This window comes from Patella vulgata, chromosome 4, assembly GCF_932274485.2.
Source record: "Patella vulgata chromosome 4, xgPatVulg1.2, whole genome shotgun sequence".
Taxonomy (NCBI): Eukaryota; Metazoa; Mollusca; class Gastropoda; family Patellidae; genus Patella; species Patella vulgata.
Genome location: NC_065882.2, coordinates 21,609,876 through 21,631,633, shown reverse-complemented (window position 1 = coordinate 21,631,633; position 21,758 = coordinate 21,609,876). Strand labels below are relative to the sequence as shown.

The window sequence follows — 21,758 nt, the reverse complement described above, 5'->3', positions numbered from 1 at the left end:
TCAGTAAATAAATGACAATTAATAGTAAATTCTAAAAAATAATTTCTTTAGAAGGAAATCCTAGCTCTCGAAAATATCTTACAGCTTTCTGTGTGTAAAACCACATTCTTTTGCAGTGTTGATAGTGGAAAAGAAAAAATAGAATTGTCTGTAAAATATGAACAATGTATACACTGCTTGCGAAGGATTGCAAAATTTGATTTGAAAAACATTAGAAAGAACTCTTGGAGCTGAGGAAACTCTGAAACGGAGACATGTAATCTCAACCGTTTGATCTCAAAAAAATGTAAATATTATTTATGATGATCTGGACGAATATGAATAAAAAAAAGGCATCTTTTAGATCCATTAATGATAGAAAATCTTCTCTATGTATTATACTGATAGAAGCAAAGAATAAAGTTTCTTGTGTAAAATGTTTTCAGGTTTATAACAGGACGATAATCGTCAGTCTTTTTCTGTAACTAAAAAAAAATATTAGAAATAAACTGATTGGTATGAAAACCAGGGAATACCTGGACATAAAGCCTTCTTACTTAACATTAAATTAATCAACAAACTCCATCTGCTCTGAATTATACAGAGGTGGTTAGGCAAGCAAAGTTGAAAGGGTGGTTGAAGAAAACTCAAACCTGTACCCGCTAACTGTATTAAGAATCAAGTTAACTGATGTCATGATAGACCAACTGCCTAAAAAGTATTCGAAATCTGGCTGGCTACAAAAGTATCACCTACAGGTGTTACTGTAGCTGGGTTGATGCTGCCCTGAAAACGGAGGCCTGTAAAAGGATTGCTGCTTAGTACTCGACTCAACATGATTACTAAATAATACATATAATGTATAATTGATTGACTGATCTATATAAAGTCGTATCGACTGGCCGATTGGAAGAACAGAGTGGGTGATATCAACGACTTAAATAGCGTTTAAGGGAATTCCTAAGTTTTAAAAGACAATTCCAAATGGGTATTACCCTGGATCACTTACTGAATCAGCAATAGAATTTTCGTATCTTAATTTTTTGACAGCAATGACAATAAGGGTGAAACACCAAGGCCCATTATCTTCTGTATATCCTGAATAGCCGCATCTTGTGACTGTGCTTGATGGAGTAAAAACTGACCAGATGTCAGTGTCCACCTGAGGTGCAACATACGGCCACATGCATTTGTAATTTTTCTTTTAAATAGGGTCTTTAACAACCAGTTAATCTATCTCAACATCCTTCATGGTAACCATATTAACTAGTTTATAGATTAACGATCGAATCATTTACTGCATTGTCACCCTGAAAAATGGGGGAAAAAACAAAATCACTGAACCCCTGGTCAGGACTGAAATCATTATACTGTTGATTCAGGGTCAAAAATTATGAACCATTAGGTTCCATAGATTGGTCTGAACAAAATGATGCATGCATGACGAATTTGCCTGACAAGTCTTGTGCTCGTCAATGACCCCGTCTTTAAATAAGCCCAGTCGGAAAAGAACAGTAGAAGTTAAACCTCATTTCATTTCATTTCTCATCAATGACATTATTATTAACATTGTTGTCTGTAAACAAAATTGTTAAAAATATAATATTTAATTGATTTTAAAATCATCTTTTCTTACATAAGTGTTATAAATTGGTAGGCTACTGTGTCATTTATTTCATTTTCATTTGACTATATAGTCATATATAAAGACTATTATTACTAAAACTACCGGTATAGGACTTAGATACATAACAAGCCTATATATCCATTTGTTGGCGGTAGAAGTAAAAGCATAATTATTTCCATTTATTCATTTATTTCATTTTCATTTGAACTATATATAGTCATATATAAAGACTATTATTACTAAAACTACCGGTATAAGGACTTAGATGTATAACAGGCCTATATATCCATTTGTCTTCGGTAGAAGTAAAAACATAATTATTTCCATTAAAATATACACTCCGAACAGAGGACACGTGGTCACGTAGATAGAAAAAAAATGATTATCAACACCAAGCGACACGATTATTACCGACATGAAAAATGTCAAAATGACTGCAATCAACAGACAGATTGATGTAGAGTGAAATTAATGGTGAAACAAAAGAATCCACAGTATCCGTAATGGCAATACCACTCGGCCTGAATTTATCTACCTGATCGGGACATTACGAATCTTGTTTTAGTCACCTTTCTTTTTAAAAAGGGGATCACGTGGCTAAGTGGGTAAGACGCTAGCTCGCTAGCCTGGAGGTCGGGTGTTCGATCCCTGCATTGGCCGAGAAAGTTCATCCAGATTTTCCGGCGTGGTTCTCCCTTGTCAGTGATGCAGGACGGAGGGGCTGACAAGGAAAGCTGTCTAGTCGTTCGGATGGGACGAAAAACCGAGGTCCCGTGTACACATTGGCGTGCACGTAAAAGATCCCTTGGCAGTTGGAATTCGATATAAGAGTAGGCCGTAGTGCCTCTGCCCGGGCAAAATTTCCCTCATAGCACACTGTATGGCGTATGCCCGTCTTCATTAGCCCAGGTTAGGAGCAGAACAGTAGGACGTTAAACCCCATTTTATTTCATTTCATTTCTTTTTAAAAATACGATTTATTACTTGTCCCTTTAGCTGCCTCGTTACCGGTTTAAACATCCGGTTGAGATATTTATAATATAATGGCGGCTTTTCTTTTACCGATCATATCTACATCAACCAAGAGGTCTAACCTTCATCAAGGATGAGAATGTCCGGGTCTAAGTTTATAGAAACAGACTCTCCGGACAAAACCTCTCAAAATCATCGCTTGGAGATTTACTAAATTCAACATGGAATAAAGCAATAAATGGGCGTGAAACAACGCCATAAAAAATATATGGACCGGCACAGCGTACCGGTCGCGATCACGTAAAAAAGGAATTGAATCTACGATCCAACAAAATCGCAAAGTAATAGTATACGATATAATATGACTATGTAGTGCACCACTACTAGTCATGGTCTAGATCAAAAAAGAAAAAGACAACTAGAGCCGAGCCTTACCTCTTATTTATAGTCAGGCGTATGTTGACACAGTGCTGCACGTGCAATTGTGCTATTTTTAGACTTTGAATGTTGAGTTAGTATACATATTTATTTAGATCAATGAGAAATATGCAATATAAATCGGAGATGCCCGAAGGGCATATAATGGAATATAATAGCAATAGACATTAATGATACAAATGGGTTGAGAATGGCAAGAGATGTAGTTATGAAAATCTTATCACTTCATTTGGCTAGAAAAAGTTACATGTGCTGTGCAGAAATCATGACATGATTATTCAGAATCCCTTTATTAATATGTCTTATGGTAAATCTTATCTCAGACAAATGAGATGACATTACTTTCCTAAATAAAAAAGAGTCTGTATGCTCATATTATGTTTTACCAGGTATTCTAACTAAATTGAAAACGTAAAGAGAAAAATATTTTTTTAAAGGAAGATCTAGCACAAATGTCGTCCCTAATTGAGAAGGCCTACTCTCTACATTGATTCAATATTCATTTACGCAACGCTCTTTTTTATCCATCATCTAAATAGCAATTTGAGAGACATTAACCAAAATTGAAGCCTTCATTATCTATAAATTGGACGATAATATATTTTTGATTTACTCTGGTATTAAGAAGCAGGAATTTTGTTACCATCTGCATGCAACAACGAACACAGCAAACCATTGTGGCGCTAACATCTATCAGATGATCATGCAATCCACTCATTTATATTTTCATGATGACTAATGCAACTGTTATCTTTATGATGATTTAGATTTTGATAGTCTTTGATCAAATAGTGCTACACATAACAACAGTTCATCTAAATGTTGCTGCAAATTACTGAGCAGCACATTGCGAGGGGATGTACTGATCTGTATTAACAATGTCAGCACATGTGTTGTTGGCACATAGATGTTGTATGACTTACTAAGCACAGACTGATCAAATATTGAATGATCGAGACAGACAACAAAAGCAAGAATGGAATGCTCATGTGAGCCTCCATGCATCTTGTAGCCATGTACAAATTCTAATTTTGTTAAATTTCCAAAATTCATTAACCTCTATTATTACTATTATATTATTATCATGTTATATGTATGTATTTTTTTTTTTTATTGTGGTTACACTGGTTCAGCTGCATCATGCAGTTCTGCATCATATGGTCCTGGTAAATCCAGAAATGGAAGGTTTCTGTGGTACCCATCTTCCCTTGATGCCCTAAGCATGTGATTAATCCAGCTCTGTCTAAATCGGAGATCCCTGGCCTTAAAATAAAATGGTTCTGTCCTTCATATCTTAAAACTACTTTACAGCAGATTATGTTCATAAATGATGCCAACATTTTTATTTGAAACACAAAGCTGTACATCATGCACCAATTTTGGTTCATTTTGTGCGACACATTAAACATAGATAGTTCACTGAGAAATTAAATATGTAACTTAAATGATGTTCCTTCTGAAATAATATATGTCTCCAAGTGCTCAAAGACTTTAATATTTTATAAATTAACACTAAGAATGGTTTACAGTCTTTCCATTTTCAAGAACCTTTATCCTTTACAGATCTTGAGACCTCTTAAAAACATAGGCATCAATGTCCTAGACAATAGCCCTAATAGGGTTTTCCACCACAGTTGGCTCTTTGCTTAAAGGGCTAATCCCGATATTTTTTGGAGAATAAAACTGCTTAATTTTGTGTTAAAATCCCTTAAAATTCTCTAGCTGAGGGCCGAGCAACTAACTCAATATTTGTGATAAGTTTTCAAACCACTTAAACCTGTCAGTCTTTGTCTGGAAATGGAGACCGGTGTCCCAAGCTGTATTATGCGGTGTCTGGATAAAACCAGACTTTTATTTTATAAAATTAACGTGTAGTTGAAATTTACCTTTCGTTATCAAGTACAGCACATGGGTCATTCACTACATAGACCTCTCAATGAACGGGAATCGATTATCAGGTCACCCAAGGAAAAAACTGACCCGAAATCATAAAAGGGTTACGTGTCCGGATAAGCAATTTTGACATTCTATATTTTGGCGCTTAAATTTCATACGTACTCCGACTTTTATTTTTGAGACTCTCTTGATATCGGGATAGTCCTTTTAAATTCACATAATACTGTTATTCAAGATTTGATAGTTTTGATAGATTGACATTTTCACAAGACAAACAATAATAACAATATAAGTCATCTATATGTTGTCTACTTTATTCATTTCTAGACAAATCAAATATATATGGTTATTAAATATCAAATATTTCAATAATATCTATCAAAATACAAACTCAGAGAGTTGACTGAACGACCATTTTTCACACAAACGAGACAGAATCCTACCAAAAGTCAACCAATTACATCTCAATCCAGAACATCATGAATGATTACTGCAAATCAATTTCCCCAAATTTTTGATGAAATGGCAGAGAAATTGATATCTTTTTTGCCGTACAAATGACCGAAAGATCACACCATAGCCATAAATCACATGGGTAATAACCAAAATAATAGAAACGGCTGAGTTCCAACTTTCTAAACATCATTAAATTATGATAGAATAATTCATCAACATGGCTACAAAGTACAAAATCAACTAATATAAGATGTGACTTTGATCGTTTGTGAAATCACTCCATTATGTAAGGGGAGCCATGGTAGCTTAGTAAGATGCTGGTTCACTAACCAGGAATTGTCCGAGATTTTTCAACGTGGTTTCCTCTTGTTAGTGGAACAGGACGGTAATGAAGCATCATCTAGTCGTTCAGTGAGACAATAAAAAACCCAGCTCCCATATACGCATTACCTCCCTGATTTTACTGTTTGTATTCTTTTCTATATTTATTTTCAAAACTAAATCTACACTAAATTAAGTACAGAAACTGAAAATGATATAAAATTCTTTCAAGCATCCATACAATATCAATTAAGAACATTTCTAGCTTCAAATTTTTAAAACTCTTCATAATGATGATCCTGCAATGCAATAAAATAAAGTATAATCTAAAACTAACAGTATTTACCATACATATACTGCAGTGTTATTTTACAGCTTTTAAACAATGATCAAATATACAACACCAGTCAAACCCAAATTAGTTGTTTGATCTTTAACTTCCTGTCGGCGTTTAACATCATCACCATTTATATAACCCAGTACTACAATTGAAACAAAAATATAACAATTGAAACAATTATATAAATGAAATAAAATGAAATAGAGTTTAACGTCCAACTGTTCTGCTCTGACTGGGCTAATGATGACGGACATATGCCATACAGTGTGCTATTAAAGGGAAATTTTGCCCAGACAGCAGCACTACGGCCTACTTTTATATTGAATTTCAACTGTCAAGGGATCTTTTACGTGCATGCCAATGTGTACACGGGACTTTGTTTTGGTTTTTTTCCAATAGGTTTCCCTTGGCAGGCCTTCTGTCCTACACCACTGACAAGGTAGAACTTTCTCGGCCATCGCAAGCGAGCCAACATCTTACTCACTGAGCCACTGTGGCTCCCTAACAATTATATAGGACTGTACATATATACCTAAGGGTATTTGTGTGTATATAAAAAAATAACTGAAAAAATATGTTAACTATAATGTCTAATGTCTCCTTGGAATTCTAATGTCTTATATTTTGCACCCAAAAAAACTATGACTTATGGCTCTGACAACCAGAAAACACTTTTACGAATGTGTCAATAGAAAAACCATTTGTAAATTGTATTATAACATATTGTGCTGAAGGATAGTTTGTTTCATGTAAGGTCATTGGTATGTTTATTTCATGTTCACCACTAGAGAGCAGGTTTCTCTTTCTCTCAAAGGAACCTAAACTAATGGTTTGTCAATACCAGTAATGGAGAACTGGTGATCTAAGGTCAATTACCAAATGATGGTTCTAGCAATGGGATTCGCTTCTTATAACAAACGTCAGCAAATAAACAGTTATAACACTGGAATCGGTATAAAATATGAATACTACATAATCCAATTTGTATGAACATGACAGTTTGACCTGTGAGGTCGTTGTAATAGAGAAACATAAACATATAACTATTATAGTGGATCAAAGAGTATTAACAGAAGCTTTCTGGATATCAAAGCTAAACGGACCAGCAAAGGGACCAGCAAAGGCACGCAGACAAATAAATTTCAGGCTATTACAAGATCTGAAGTACATTCCCAATCAATCAGTAATATTTATTTATTGTGTTGGCACTAATTCTAATTCTTCTGGAGAAAATCCAAGTTCGAATTCAATGTTTAGCTTAGAGAGAGGGAGAGAGAAATGGGGTTTAATGTCTACTCGACACAAACTAGGTCATTTCGGGACTAACATATGGGTTCATTTTATTTCAATAATTTGCTTGCACGTAGGGGTCTTTAGCAGTGGGAGGAAATCGGAAGACCCGGAGAAAACCCCACGAGGTTGGACAGACGACCCTACTTGTTGTCACATACAACCGGGGATTCGAAACCAAGCCAGCTGACTCAATGACAGGCCTCATGATACAGCGCCCACGTGCTAACCATTTGGCCATCCAACCCCCTATGTTTAGCTTAGAAAGTGTGTTTAAATATTTATGTGAAAGCTTATTTTTTTTATGAAAATAATCTCAAAATCACTGTTCTGCATCATGGAATATATGTACATATATAGACCTATATCTATGTACCGGATCTGTCATTAATTTTAGAATTTTTTTAATTTCAAATGTATCTTTGAGGTACCTGAAACATGTAACATAACTAAAATGAAATGGGGTTTAACGTCCTACTTTTATGCTCCATCCCGACTAACGAAGACGGGCAGACACCATGGTGTATAAAATGAATGAAATGAAATATCCTGCTGTTCTGCTCCTGGGCTAATGAAGACAGGCATATGCCATGCAGTGTGCTATGGGGGAAATTTTGCCCAGACAGCGGCGCTATGGCCTTCTCTTTTTTCAAATTCCAACTGTCAAAGGTTCATTTACATGCATGCCTATGTGTACACGGCACCTCGGTTTTCCATCCCATCCAAACAAGTATACGTTGTGCCTTGCCAGGCCCTCCATCCTACACCACTGACAAGAGGGAACCACACCGGAAAATCCTGATGAACTTTCTCGGCCAATGCAGGGATGGAACACAGGACCTCCAGGTTAGCGAGCCAACAATGGAAATTTTGAATAGACAGTGGCACTTTGTCCTACTTTTATTTCAAATTCCAACTGACATCTGCATAAATGATTTTACACTCTAGTTGGGATTTTCTGAGAACCTCAAATATAACATAGGACTTTGAGATTAATATTGGGGTTATTGTTTTCAGGAACCAAGAGTTTATAAGGTTAATACCAGATTATTGACAAATGCATGTGCAGCAAGACTATCCCCTCTAATGATGTTTGGTTACTGCTTTAACAATTTCATAAACAAAATTTACTGACATTTGAAACATAATATTTTTGATTTTACTAGGTAGTGAACAGCTAAGTGTCAAAATGTATCACATTTAATGTCCATTATACCAAAAAACAATACTCTTCGTTTCATAGTATTTTCTACAAATTTGTTTAGATGAAAGTGATCTGAATCCATAGAGGATTGGCTTATTATTTAAATTACATCCAGTAAGAACAGGAGTGACAAAAGCTTTTAACGATTCCATTCTTTGAAAACAAATTATCCCTCTGAAACCCACACACAGAAATTATACAGTTTCAAATGGTTTTTCTATCAATATTTTCTTGTGAAATGGTGTATTTGATGTCTTGACATTGTGTAAAATCGGCTTTAATAAACAAAATACTGGTAAAATCCATTATTTACGGCTACTCCAAACCTACATTTGGGAGAGTATTTATTTATTTATGGCCATTTGATGCAGACACAGAGGAAATAGATTTATCTAAGAAAATGGATCAGTAGACTTTTTTCGTTTACACTGCATATTTATCAATCATTTAACTGTTCCTGGGAGACACAACTCTACATTTTTAGCATGACTCGAGAAGTGTTTTACACACATAAACCATTAGCCAATAAATTGATCCATTTCTAAAATTGATAACAGTTTACGGAATAATCTTGGTATCTGCCAAATTCTCAATACTTCATTGTCATGCTGTACATTCCAGTAATGATGATTTATCAGTGCAAAAAAAAAAGAAAATTCTCTCGAGTTTTCTGCAGATATTTTATAAGAATATTCATATCAGGCAGTGTGCTTTTTTTCTCACTTAGAATTAACCATAATTGGAAAAAGCAGATTTATTTTTCAAATGTGTGATATGAATTCTCTGGAGGTTTCTTGAAGACAAAATGTCCAAATGATAATGATCAATCATTGTTTGTAATTGGTCTTAAAAAAAATGCACTCATAAAAGCAATCCATGCTGTACATGAATAGCTATTTTAAAGAAGCATTAGCACTTTGTCCATCCTCGCTGACTAGTCCTGTAGATAGATAATTTTCAGTTTAAAGCGAGAATTTTAAATTTTCTAAGAAAGTCAAAAGATAATTATTTCTATGTCTTTTGCTCAATAGGTTATTAAATCACTATTATACGATCTTGGGCATTATTTCCCACCCTTAAAAATCTATGACACAGGAAATAACAACACAATTACCTTTTTCCAACATTGGAATTTGAAGTTAAAAATGATATTTTTGCCAATTTCTCAGCTGGCAATAGCAAATTATAGGATTAATAGGATTATTCTTTAACAAGGTAGGACTGTTTATGGATACCATCTATTTTAAGGCTTTATTTTAATACATTTTAAAAATATAACTTGAAAATTTGCAATTTCAACTTTAAAGTATTATGACTATACAGTGAATTAGAATGCATTTAAAATTTTGGACAGGTACAGATTTTTTAAATCAAGATTTTAGGTGTTTACAAGGAGTTCAACAATAACTCCTGCAAAATATGTTACTCTAAGAAGGTCAGTTCAAGATTGCCTATATTAATTTCTCCCTGAAGATGGTATTGCCTCTTTAAGAGTCTGTAAACATAGTATTGCCAGGCAACAAATATACAGACAGCTTTGTGAAATAAGGCAAAAAGTCTAGTATATGGTGATTTAAAAAAAGACTCAAAAGTTCAAATCCTTTACAAGGTTTCAGTGTCATGGGCAATAACCAGTCTGAATTTCAAAAGAAAATCTCAAGAACTCTGACAAAAAATCAACCATTCTCAATGGTAACCTATTTAGTGGTCAAAATACAAAGGTCAGTGGAGGAAATGGGCAAAACTTAGCAACCTCATTAAATAGATTTGCCAAAATCCCATAATGGAATACATTTGCGTAAAAAAAAAAAATACTGTTGAATTTATATGTTGGTTTGTTTTGTGGAATGGTAATCTGTCTTCGTTGAAAAAGTTTGGTCCATAGATAAGTCCAGTATTGAGATATATGAGCATTTCTGTATTCCACTGGTGGATCAATAATGGAGCTAAAATAAGTAAACAGACAGACTTTCTTTAAAAACAAAAATTAAATCCTATGCAATCACTAATGGTATTCTGATCTAGATCAAAGCGATTTAACACCTCTACAATCTCATTAAAACTCCAGGGGGAGTGTGGGGGGGGGGGGGGTCAGGGTAAGTATGTTTTGCAAAATATACTATGACAATAATGTCTCCATCTATATGGCCACATCCCTATGATGTAATTTCTATATTATTGTATCTATAAATAAAATAGAATACTATAACCATTACCCCCCACCCCACCCCGGATTAGGCTTGAATGGGCTCTAAAATGCCACTTGAACCCTTGCACCGACATTGAAAAGGGGGAAGCCTTTCCGTAGCTGCAAAAATTCTATGTGCCCTCCCTCCTCATTAAACTCTACCCTAACATATGACATATTTATTTACGATAAAAAATATTTTTAGAATTTTGGAACCCCTTTTATCAGGCCCAACCAACATCTTGATTACTATTTAGCTTAAAATAATATTTGTATCTAATTCTAAAAATATAATACTAATATCCATTCCTTTATTTTTAAAATCAACAACTAGATAAATATAAAGCTTAAAATAATATCTGTATCTAAAAATAGAATACTAATAACGATTCCTGTAAATCCAACAAAGATAAGATCTATAACAATAATAAATTGTACAAACAATCGCGTGGTGCGACAAGGGAAAAATCGACTTGATTCCAAAGTCGACATGTTGTATTACACTGCGACGACACGTAATTAAAATAACAGTGACAATGAAATGTGATATACCCCAGCTTGACAGATACTGGATCTTTTAATGGCATTCGGGATTCCAGTTCTGTGATATTATCAGAGCAATATGTGGAGTATTGTGGAGCAATATGGAACAATTTCCCAGAAACATCAATTGAATTTAGAGAACTAGCCTACCAGAACATGCAGATATCTTCAGCCAGAGCCCCAGCCAGGTTACAGCACATGGACGCAAGATATCCGTTAATCAGTAGTTAATTCCTGGCTGTAAGAATCTGTTAGCCAAACTCTTCACAGTGCGACCTTCGTACTCGCTTGTCACGAGACAATAACTTTCCGCTGGTGCCAGTGGCGGGAAACTCATATAACGATGTATCTCCTGTATTCTTAAAAATCGATGGCTTACAGCTGAGTACGTTAAACAGCGGGAACTAACCCCAATCAGGCCTTGATGGAAAGTGAATTGAGTTATATAACAGTCGTACAATGGAAAAGAGATATCGGCCAATATTCTATAGTCGCTGAGGGATGAATGAGATGGCCATTGTTTAATTTTCATGCACGTGGCTGCCATTAAACGTACGCGGATAAAAAAATTCTAGTTGAGATATTAATTCCCTAGTTTAACAGAGAAAGTAATTTGGCCAGCTATTATTCAAAATACCGATGCACGGAAATCAACCAAAAAATCAATCACATTGGGTTTAATTGGTATGATTTATTTTTAGGTTCATGAATATGATTTCCCGTTGTTAGTCCCCGAGGAGTTCTCTCTTAGTTAAAATGGATAAAATTGTTAGGAACCTATCCAGGCTATTTATTGGTCTTGCGCAACTTATATATAGTAACATGGACCTTATAATGTATTATAAGGTCCATGATAGTAATAAATGCCGCCCAAAACGTAAATATTCACAGTTACGGAGGTACCAAATGAATACTAAATTTAAACTGAATTCATACACTGTAACTGGTACTGCCCCAAACCCGATCCCCGTGTCAGCTCTCACCAATCGTTTTAGTATAATTTGTTTCAGTATGATGTGCACATTTTCGCAGTTGTGCTTTGTTGGCCCAGAAATATGCCCCCCCCCCCCTCACACACACATCCCAAACAACAGTATACACAAAATTAACTTGAGCTCTCTGTTGGTTGGCGTGATGGGAGAGAGAGAGAGAAAAAAAATGGGGTTTAACGTCCACTCGACACAAACTAGGTCATTTCGGGACTAACATATGGTTTAATTTTATTTCAATAATTCGCTTGCTGCGCATAGGGGTCTTTATCAGTGGGAGGAAACCGGAGGACCCGGAGAAAACCGACGAGGTTGGACAAGCGACCCTACTCCTTGTCACGTACAACCGGGGATTCGAAACCACGCCAGTTGACTCAATGACAGGCCTTATGATACAGCGCACGTGCTAACCATTCGGCCATCCAACCCCCCTTGGGGTGATGGGCATACCGTATATGGGTCCAGATATGCAATACGCCATAAATCCCCATAACACCCCCATATTAGAAATATGATGGGGTCCTCCCCCCCCCCCCCCAACCCCGTACCAAATATGCCGCCTCTGACACAGGTATTGTGATTATTTACAATGACCACTTAATCAAAATTAATAAAGCTTTACAATAATGTATTGTTCAAACACGACTTAGTTCTATAGTTATTGATAGAAATATAAGTGTCGTGAATTTTTTACAAAATAAACGATTAAAATCATCCAATGATAATTGTAACCTCCAGAATGTTAATAACAATTGTGAACAGACGATATAGGAACAATCATATTAAAATTTGGGCGCATAGAAATGGATTATCACAAAAATACAACCGACAATTAATTGGCTTTTCAACTGAACTTTTACTAATGGGGGTCTTTAGGAAAACACAAAGGTCACAGACATCTAAACCTTTCGAATAAATGTAATTCCGAACATTTCAGGATCTATAAAACTGGGCACCTCTTAATGCACATTATTTCGATTATGTCGTTTTTCAATTCAAATTCAAATTGAAAACTGGGTAATTCAATTTTCCAAATACAAAAGCAAATGGGAAGAAATAGAAACCAATTATATTACGCCCTTGGTGGTATTCCGTTTGGACGTCAATTATGCAAACCACCGCGGTAGTTAAATGAAATAAAACAATAATGATATTTACAAACTAAGAGCAGGGCCGGATTAATACTAATAGAAGACCTAAGCACTTAAAAGATTTTGGTACCCCCATATAGATGTAATAAACCGTAACCAAACCGTCAAGCACGTGGCTTTTCTGCAGTTTTATATACGTCATTATTGTATTTAGATAAAGACCTGACAGTTCTCGCTATAATAGTTAAAATCTAGATAATGAAAAGGGAATATCTTGAAGCTTTCAGTCTCGATTGTCATTGCTTCTGTTTTAAACAAAAACTCGATTATATAATTTTTAATTAAATTATCAACCGCCAAATCCGTTGAAAATCATAGAGGGTTTATTATTGTCTTGGCAAGTTAACAAATTTCTAATTAATAATTTATATAACATTTAAGAATCAAAGAAAGACATGCAATAGGAAGATCTGTCTCTTGAATAATGCATATTTAATTGAGACAAAGCAGGTAACAGTAAGAAAAGACAAACTAAAAGTAAAAGGCCATAATCAATTTTATTATTAAATATTTTTAATGTGTAACGAACAAAGCAGAAATTCAGTTTTGCTCCCTTCCTAAGATGCCCTAAGCACGTGTTTATTTTGCTGAATGGTTAGTCCATCCCTGACTACATGTTCATCATGATTCGGACAATAAATTGAAAGGGTGACTGTCGTAGTTTGATGGAACGAAAATCAGAAAAGGGAGACATTTGTAGAGGCTTCCGACAGCAACAGAATCTGGAAATGACCGCTCAAGCTGTATTTAGGAATGTATTCCGTCTGAATTTTTTAATTACAGAAAGTCTATTTAGTTTTTTTAGGCGTCTAAACGAGCTGATTCTGAGGTGTCCTTAATTCAGTTTTAAACCGAGATCTCTTTCCAGCTTCTTAGCCTACCCACTAAAGCTACCCCGAACTGTATACTGTAAGCATTTGGGTCAATCACTGCATCTTTATTAAAATGAACACCATCTTGAAGAATGCTATAGATTATTATATAGAACAAGGAATAAACAAACCAGTCACGATATATTGACTTTGAAGATGACAGGTCAGCCGACAAGAATGTTGACAATAAAGTAAAAACATGATATTAACCATAAAAAAAATCTATAAGGTTAGTAATAAAATCACAAGTGATTGTGTCAACAATAAATTTGTTCTTGTCTCTTGTATAAATAATTTGTCTCTGTAATATTGCCCTCCCTATCAACTGATTATTGGTAACCAGGAGACGATCTGTATGGTTATGTCTTTCTCTGTATATAGTCATCTCATCTGTCCAACAGAAAAACAAAAACGAATATTTGAACAGTATTGCTAGATCGGAGAAGTTCGTCTGATCCAATTAATAAAGTTCACCTGCGGTTTACTCTGCAATGGAAACCCAGTGAAGTAATACAATTTGCAAAAAAGAAATGAAATTGGGTTTAACGCCCTACTGTTCTGCTCCGGCTGGGATAATGAAGGCGGGCATACGCCATACAGTGTGCTGTGAGGGAAGTTTTGTCCGGATAGCGGCGCTACGGCCTACTCTTATATCGAATTCCAACTGCCAAGGGATCTTTTATGCGCACTCCAATGTGTACACGGGAGCTCGGTTTTTTGTCCCATTCGAACGACTAGACAGCTGTCGTTGCCAGGCTCTCCTTCCTGCGCCACGGACAAGGAGAAACCACACCGTAAAACCTCCATGAACATTCTCGGCTAACACCAGAGTGAACCCGCGACCTCCAGACTAGCGAGCCAGCTTCTTACCCACTTAGTCACCGTGGCTACAGTTTGCAAAAACGAACACCATTATTTTCTTTCTTTCATAGTTTCTATTCCATTGAGTCTGTTATTGAGTTCAGTGTCGAATTATTAAATAAAATCGTACCATGTATTAGTCCCGAAATGACCCAGTGGACGTTAAACATCATTTCTCTTACACTTTCCCACTCACACTTGGTATTTTCATGATCATTTTGCGAATATTCTTGTTTAGTGTTAAAACTCCAGAGAAACGTGTGTTAAACAATCTTTCTCGACAATCTTTCCATTACCGGCGACAGAAAAAGTCAGAAAACCAGTTTTAGAGTCTATTATTATCTGACGACCAGGATTTAAAGATGTCGTGAGCCAAGAATTCGTTAATGCTGGTCTGAGAACCCGTCTGATTTTTTTAACGGGTCAGTTGTGTATTGATTTTGTTCTATTATAAACGATAGGAAAATAAATGGCTGGTATCTCAAAAATATTGCTTTGGCCACTTTAAAAACGGTCCAAAATTCAGTCGTACTGGCTACGGAATTATGTTGTCGACCCTTCTTAGATATCAGAACATCTACTGGACATCTGGGTGATTCGTGTGGACTAAAGTGATTTCGTGATTAAATATTTGTAGCGTTGACATAATTTCGTTCTCACTTTAATAACTATGAAATCTGATACATTTTAGTTTGTTTATAAGCAGCAGCAGCATTCCCTTCAGGATTGTTGCTCACTCCCAAGGCCAGACTTCATCATTATTTATGTAGAGAAATTCATTTAGAACAATTTTATTAACAGTGCCAGACCTACATAGACACACAATGTCCTTGGAATCTGTATTTAAGTGAATCGTTAATTAAATAGTATTGATGTTTTGTTATAAGTCAATCCGTACATTTGTTTAAAGAATACTACAGCAACGTGTCATAAATGATTGATTTAATTATATATTTTCATATCAAATTAATTCGGCAAGTGCAGTCTAGTGACAAGCTGAAAAGAAATAATATTTTGCGTTTTTCTTTTGATATTTTTAATTTGTTGTGTCTTTGTTTTCCTGTGAGGCTTTGCTTTGACTGCTATCTAATTGTATCGGTTTATAACAAAGATAAATATTGAACATGGAATGAACTTGTCGACTGCAGCAGTAGAATTAGATCTAATCAATGAGGCTTGATTATACACATGGGTTGACTGATGGTCGGCAGAATTTAAACAATGAACGTTGATTTTAATCAATTTCCTACTAATTGGAGCTTGTCAGTCAACCCTAATCGTACGAGATTTAAAGGCGAAATAAAATCAGTGATGCACAAGTAGGGGATGTCGGCCATCTCACACCAAATCCAAATTGCTGTGTGGTTATTAAAATGAACAAAACGCTGCTCTTTACAAAGGGTTTGTTTGGGGGGAAAACCCATATTTACAATAATTGTTTTTATATTCTAGTGGCGAGATATCATTATATAATTAAGTATATATTTAAAGAGGCATTACCATTTCACCATTATATCAAATATGATTACTTTTATATAACACTGAATTCAAAATAACCATAGAATCGTCGTGTTATAGAAAATCCAATCATTGACCTACTTAGACTAAGGTATTTTTCATCAAGCGTTCTTTGAACCATCACAAAATCTGCATGATTCGTAAACTGAAAGATGAAACTTTATATATCATAGTTTTTAATTTGAGCGTGCACAATGTAACTATACAGTCGGGGCATAATTTTACCAATACGAACAAGAACACCTAAGTACCAATTTAAACCGCTGATGGAATAGTCAAATTGAATCAAATCAAGCCGAAAATTTGTCCCCACCAACCGAATAAGACCACCGATTGCCTGTTAAAGACAAATGGCTGTAGGCCATATCAGTTAAGGGTGAATATGTCGTACTTACACACACTTGACAATGTCAAGATGATGTGATCAAACCGTACACAGATATTTATCAAAAATTTATATTTTCATGAAAGCTTTTAGTGTATTTTTATAATTTTTATGATATTCTTAATACTCATAATGTTTTTAGCACGTTTCATGACTTCTGTTTTTATGATTATCAAATATCATGATTTTTTTTTATATAACTGCATTGACAGTAAATAACTTATCCCCGGTCCTTGAAGCAGTGTACCGCCAGTGTTCTGTGGATAAGAACGTCCCACCAATAGCACTAGTGGTAGCCTATTAATGGTCTCAGTCATCTTCTCCTATGTTCATACAGGGCCCTCACAAGCCTACATGTATGTGGCGCCCCAGGGCAAACGTTTCAGTGACGCCCCAACCCCCATTGCATACTGTAACTGCCTTGTTCAGTGCCTGCGCTCAGTTCATGTTTTATGATTAAAGAAATTTTAAAATACAATTTTTATACGCCCACATTGAAATGTTGTTGTATATTGTCGTCGGTCCGCCCGTCGTTCACAATTGCTTGTGAACATTCTAGAAGCTAAAGTTAATATCCACTTGGCTTTAAATATATACACAGTGTTTAAGGTCATGAGACGACGAAGCCTATGTCTATTGATTTTCAACGATTTCCGATAATTACTGCCAGAGTTATGGCCCTTGATCAATCTAACAAAATATTGTGAACGTTATGCAGGCTAAAGTTAATATCCGATTGACTTTAAACTTATACACAGTGTTTAAGGTAATGATACGAAGGAGCCTATTGGTTTTCAAAGATTTTCGATAATTACTGCTAAAGTCTTGTGGACGAACTAGAGGCTAAGAAGTCTATCGATTTTCAACGATTTTGATGCTTATGGCTATTGGTTTTAAATATTTTGTATGCTAAATGTTAGAATAGGGCAGAACTAGAAGCCAAATGGGTTGTTACTCGTAATCAGATTTTAAGTGTGTTGTAAATGTTTTCCTTTCTGACAAAAGAAATATGTGGTAACCCTTGTTGACTCCACGGACGACTAAACTGCTGTGGTCGTATGTTTCATTGCCCGGCAACCTATCTGTTAGACCTTTAACACTTTATCTACATAACTATTTATTAAATTAACTTACATGTATATGTAAAAGTTTTGGTCAAAAAAACATATATCTTGGAAAAATAATAATTCTACCCTCTCTATTTGCTAAAATATGAACTGGTTTACACAGGTTTAGGGGAAGCGAAGTTCCCCCTCCCTTATGTAAGGACCCTGTGTTCATATACCGACATAACATTGACTAAACACTGTCAAATAGAAAATGAAAGATAGCAGCAAGGTGCGGGGTCATAAAATGCCTGGATGATTTTCTTAATCACATCCGGATTTATTAGTATAGAAATTTATTATTGGGAGTAGCGATTTATGGATAATTTTATATTTTGAAAATGTTTTTAGTCTCATTTGATGAGAAATAGTGAAATTTTATAGTGTAGATCGAAATTTGCCCGGAAAGAAATACATATTTGACAAAGACTGTCTGAACACATTTTACTTAAGATCTAATTTTACTTATATTTTACATCTTCGTTAATTTCGCACGTTTTATGTTATTGTAACAGGGTCATATTTTGGGACTCTGTCAATTAATGTTGGTGAAGAATGTCCTGATCAGTGTCTTGATTGTTGGAAGTTTTTAATAAGTGAGTTTATAGTTTTGGTTGTGAGATAATGTAAATTCATTAAAATGTTTTGGGGGATGGATTTTCAGTTGTATGGGTCTGGAATTGTATTGTCCGGATTATGGTGTTTTATTTTAGTGGTTGAAATGTCTTAGTTCTTATATGGGTTTACTTTTAATATTTTTTGGTATAGTTGAAAGGATAACTCGTTGGACTCTTTATAGTTCTGAAGGTGGTCTCTTTCTGAAATATTGTTTATCAGGTGATTAGTAATTCTTTGTCCTGGTTGGTTATTCAGAAGTTTAGCTGGGATAAAACTAAATTACACGCATGCATCAGTACCACATGTTACAGATTTAGTGAAGGTCAATACCGGCTCTTTTCCACAAATGGGTAAGCTATTTAATTTAACTTTCTTGTAATAGATGACTGCAAGTGGACTGTGAGTTTCATGAGTGTTTGATATATAATTATATATGTAATTCAAATACTGTAAGGTAAAAATTGTAGGATGTGTAGCCAATAGAACTGTTGGTTACGAATATATGGATAATGGCAACTATTGTATTTTCAGGGCCAACTTGTCGAGCATAAATGTATTTTGTGTTATAGTTATGTGTAGTACCAACAGAAATGGTGTTTAATGGTTATGGTGAATTGAAATACATCTAGATCGACCAACATCGACTACGCGCTTACGCGTTTCATTTAATTGTTTTTAAACTGTATCATGTGTCATTTGTGGATTATATAAACTTATTTAAACCTTATCGTGTTGTCAATCAAGAAATCTATTTTCCCGAACTAAGCAGGTTCAATCTATCAACTTTACCACACCATTGCAGGTGATGGAAAGGGTAGGTCTGCAATAATGGAGCCCCCAGGGAGGAGTAGATTTTCTTGGTTGTACCAGTAACAAGTTGAACTGTTTAGTTTTCAATTAACTTATCGTTAGACTTTAAAGTGAATCCGATGGCGTTTAATTACTGACATTCAAATTTATGTGCACATTATCATCAAGCTTGAATTCTCGTGACTTTGTGACAGTGTTTAACCACTGGAACTGAAATTATAACAGATTCTGGATGAAGATTGGAACTGTGTAACAGTGAATATTGAACATTAATATTATGAACTATTGATTAATTTAGTGTTAATTTGATTAATTTAGTGTTAATTTGTTTGTTTTCATTTATTTTTAGTGTCGGTAAACCTGGTATGTATGGTTGTAAGTATGGATGTTGACAGCACTAATAAATAAATAGGTCAAGTTTAAATAAGTTAGGGCATAAAATTCCGTAACTATTGATAATCTTAGAACATCATTCAATACACATTGCATTATACTAAAATATATAACAGTTATCCCAGTAACACTATAACTTGTATTGTCTTTATTTTATCAACAGTGGAGTTTTTTTTATGTAGAGTTTAGAGTAGTTTGGTCAGTTGATTGGTTTGAATATGTCGGAGGAAGAAGTTGTGGTCTTGGGTAACACACAAGGAAATGATTCAAGAGGTGAGATGTCAAATAATTTTAGTAGTAATAACCGGGATAATCGGCGTAGTAGTCAAGGACCGGGACCCAAGTGTTGGGCTTGTGGTCAGTACGGTCATATTAGGTTGGGTTGCAGAGCAGCATTTAACCAGAATCGTTCTTTAAACGTTCACAACCTCAGGCCAAGGGAAGCGCCCTGGGGTACTCCACGCAGAGACTTCCCAGAGCGACGTTGAAATCGAATTTTGTAGTTGGTGAACCTAATGAAGCCAATGTTAAAGTTGAGGGAAATTGTTGTACTGCACTTTTAGATACTGGATCAACTGTGTCTACTGTAAGTGAAGAGTTATATAATTCTAAATTAAAACATTTACCTTTACAACCGCTTAAAACTATGTTGGATATAGAATGTGCTGATGGTAAACCATTGCCGTATAAAGGATATATTGAAGCAGATTTACAGTTTTCAGAATTGACAGATGAAACAATAACTTGTATTTTATTAGTAGTTCCGGTGAGTAGATATAATTCATTGGTTCCGGTTTTACTTGGAACAAATGTATTGACTCTTCTGATGAAACAATGTAAAGATGAACATGGGAAATCTTTTCTCCAAAAAGCGAAATTAACCACTTCTTGGTATTTATCTTTTCGTAGTATGGATTTATCAGAAAAAGAATTAGTCAAACGAGATTTCAGTTTAGGAATAGTGAAAAGTGCCTCAGTCAATAGGATACTAGTTCGTCCAAATTCTCGTATAACGTTACCATGTTATGTTGATAAAAAGTTACGATACCCGAAGGTGTCGGTGATGGTACACCCATGTCAACGTTCCAGTATTTCATCTGATTTAGATGTTTCTCCATCCATAATGATGTATGATTACAATAATACAGATTATATTTCAGTTAACGTTTCAAATGTGTCTACAAATACTATTGTTATTTCACCCAAAGCTGTTGTGTGTGAACTACAGCCGGTAAATATTGAAGATAACGAAGTTACTTCAGATGGATCCAATGCCTCGGTCTTAAATAAAGTAGAAATTGACGAAAGCGATTTATCAGAGGAAGAGATAATTCAAGGTAAGAACCTGTTGTTAAGTTTTGACGATATTTTCGCACATAATGATCTGGACTTGGGACATACATCCAGAGTACAACACAGAATTGAACTTATAGATGAACAACCGTTTAAGCAACGGCACCGCCGTATACCTCCATCGATGTTTACTGAAGTAAAAGATCATTTAAAGCAGTTGTTAGCATGTGGTGTTATAAGAAATTCACATAGTCCATGGGCATCAAACGTGGTACTTTGTCGTAGAAAGAACGGTAAATTACGCATGTGCACTGATTTCAGACAATTGAATAATAGAACGATCAAGGATTCGTACGCTCTTCCCAGAATTGATGAGTTATTGGATCATTTAGCAGGTAACAAATTTTATTCAAAGTTAGATATGAAGTCCGGATATTACCAGGTCGAAGTTGCCGAAGAACATAAGGAGCGTACCGCTTTCACAATTGGTCCGCTTGGTTTTTATGAG

General features: G+C 35.2%; 1 protein-coding gene across 2 annotated transcripts in view; it reads right to left on the bottom strand.

Moving 5' to 3' along the window:
* The window catches only part of LOC126817542 (oncostatin-M-specific receptor subunit beta), a 59,481-nt gene extending 47,949 nt beyond the window's left edge, over positions 1-11,532 (bottom strand). Inside the window, exons 1-2 of one of the 2 annotated variants that reach the window (XM_050544599.2) lie at positions 11,405-11,532; positions 6,036-6,171 (exon numbers count right to left, since the gene is read on the bottom strand). The gene's annotated coding sequence lies outside the window, so the exon portion shown is untranslated. The remainder of the gene's footprint in view (positions 1-6,035; positions 6,172-11,404) is intronic. The other variant, XM_050544600.2, reaches the window with a different exon arrangement.
* Positions 11,533-21,758: the final 10,226 nt, after the last annotated feature.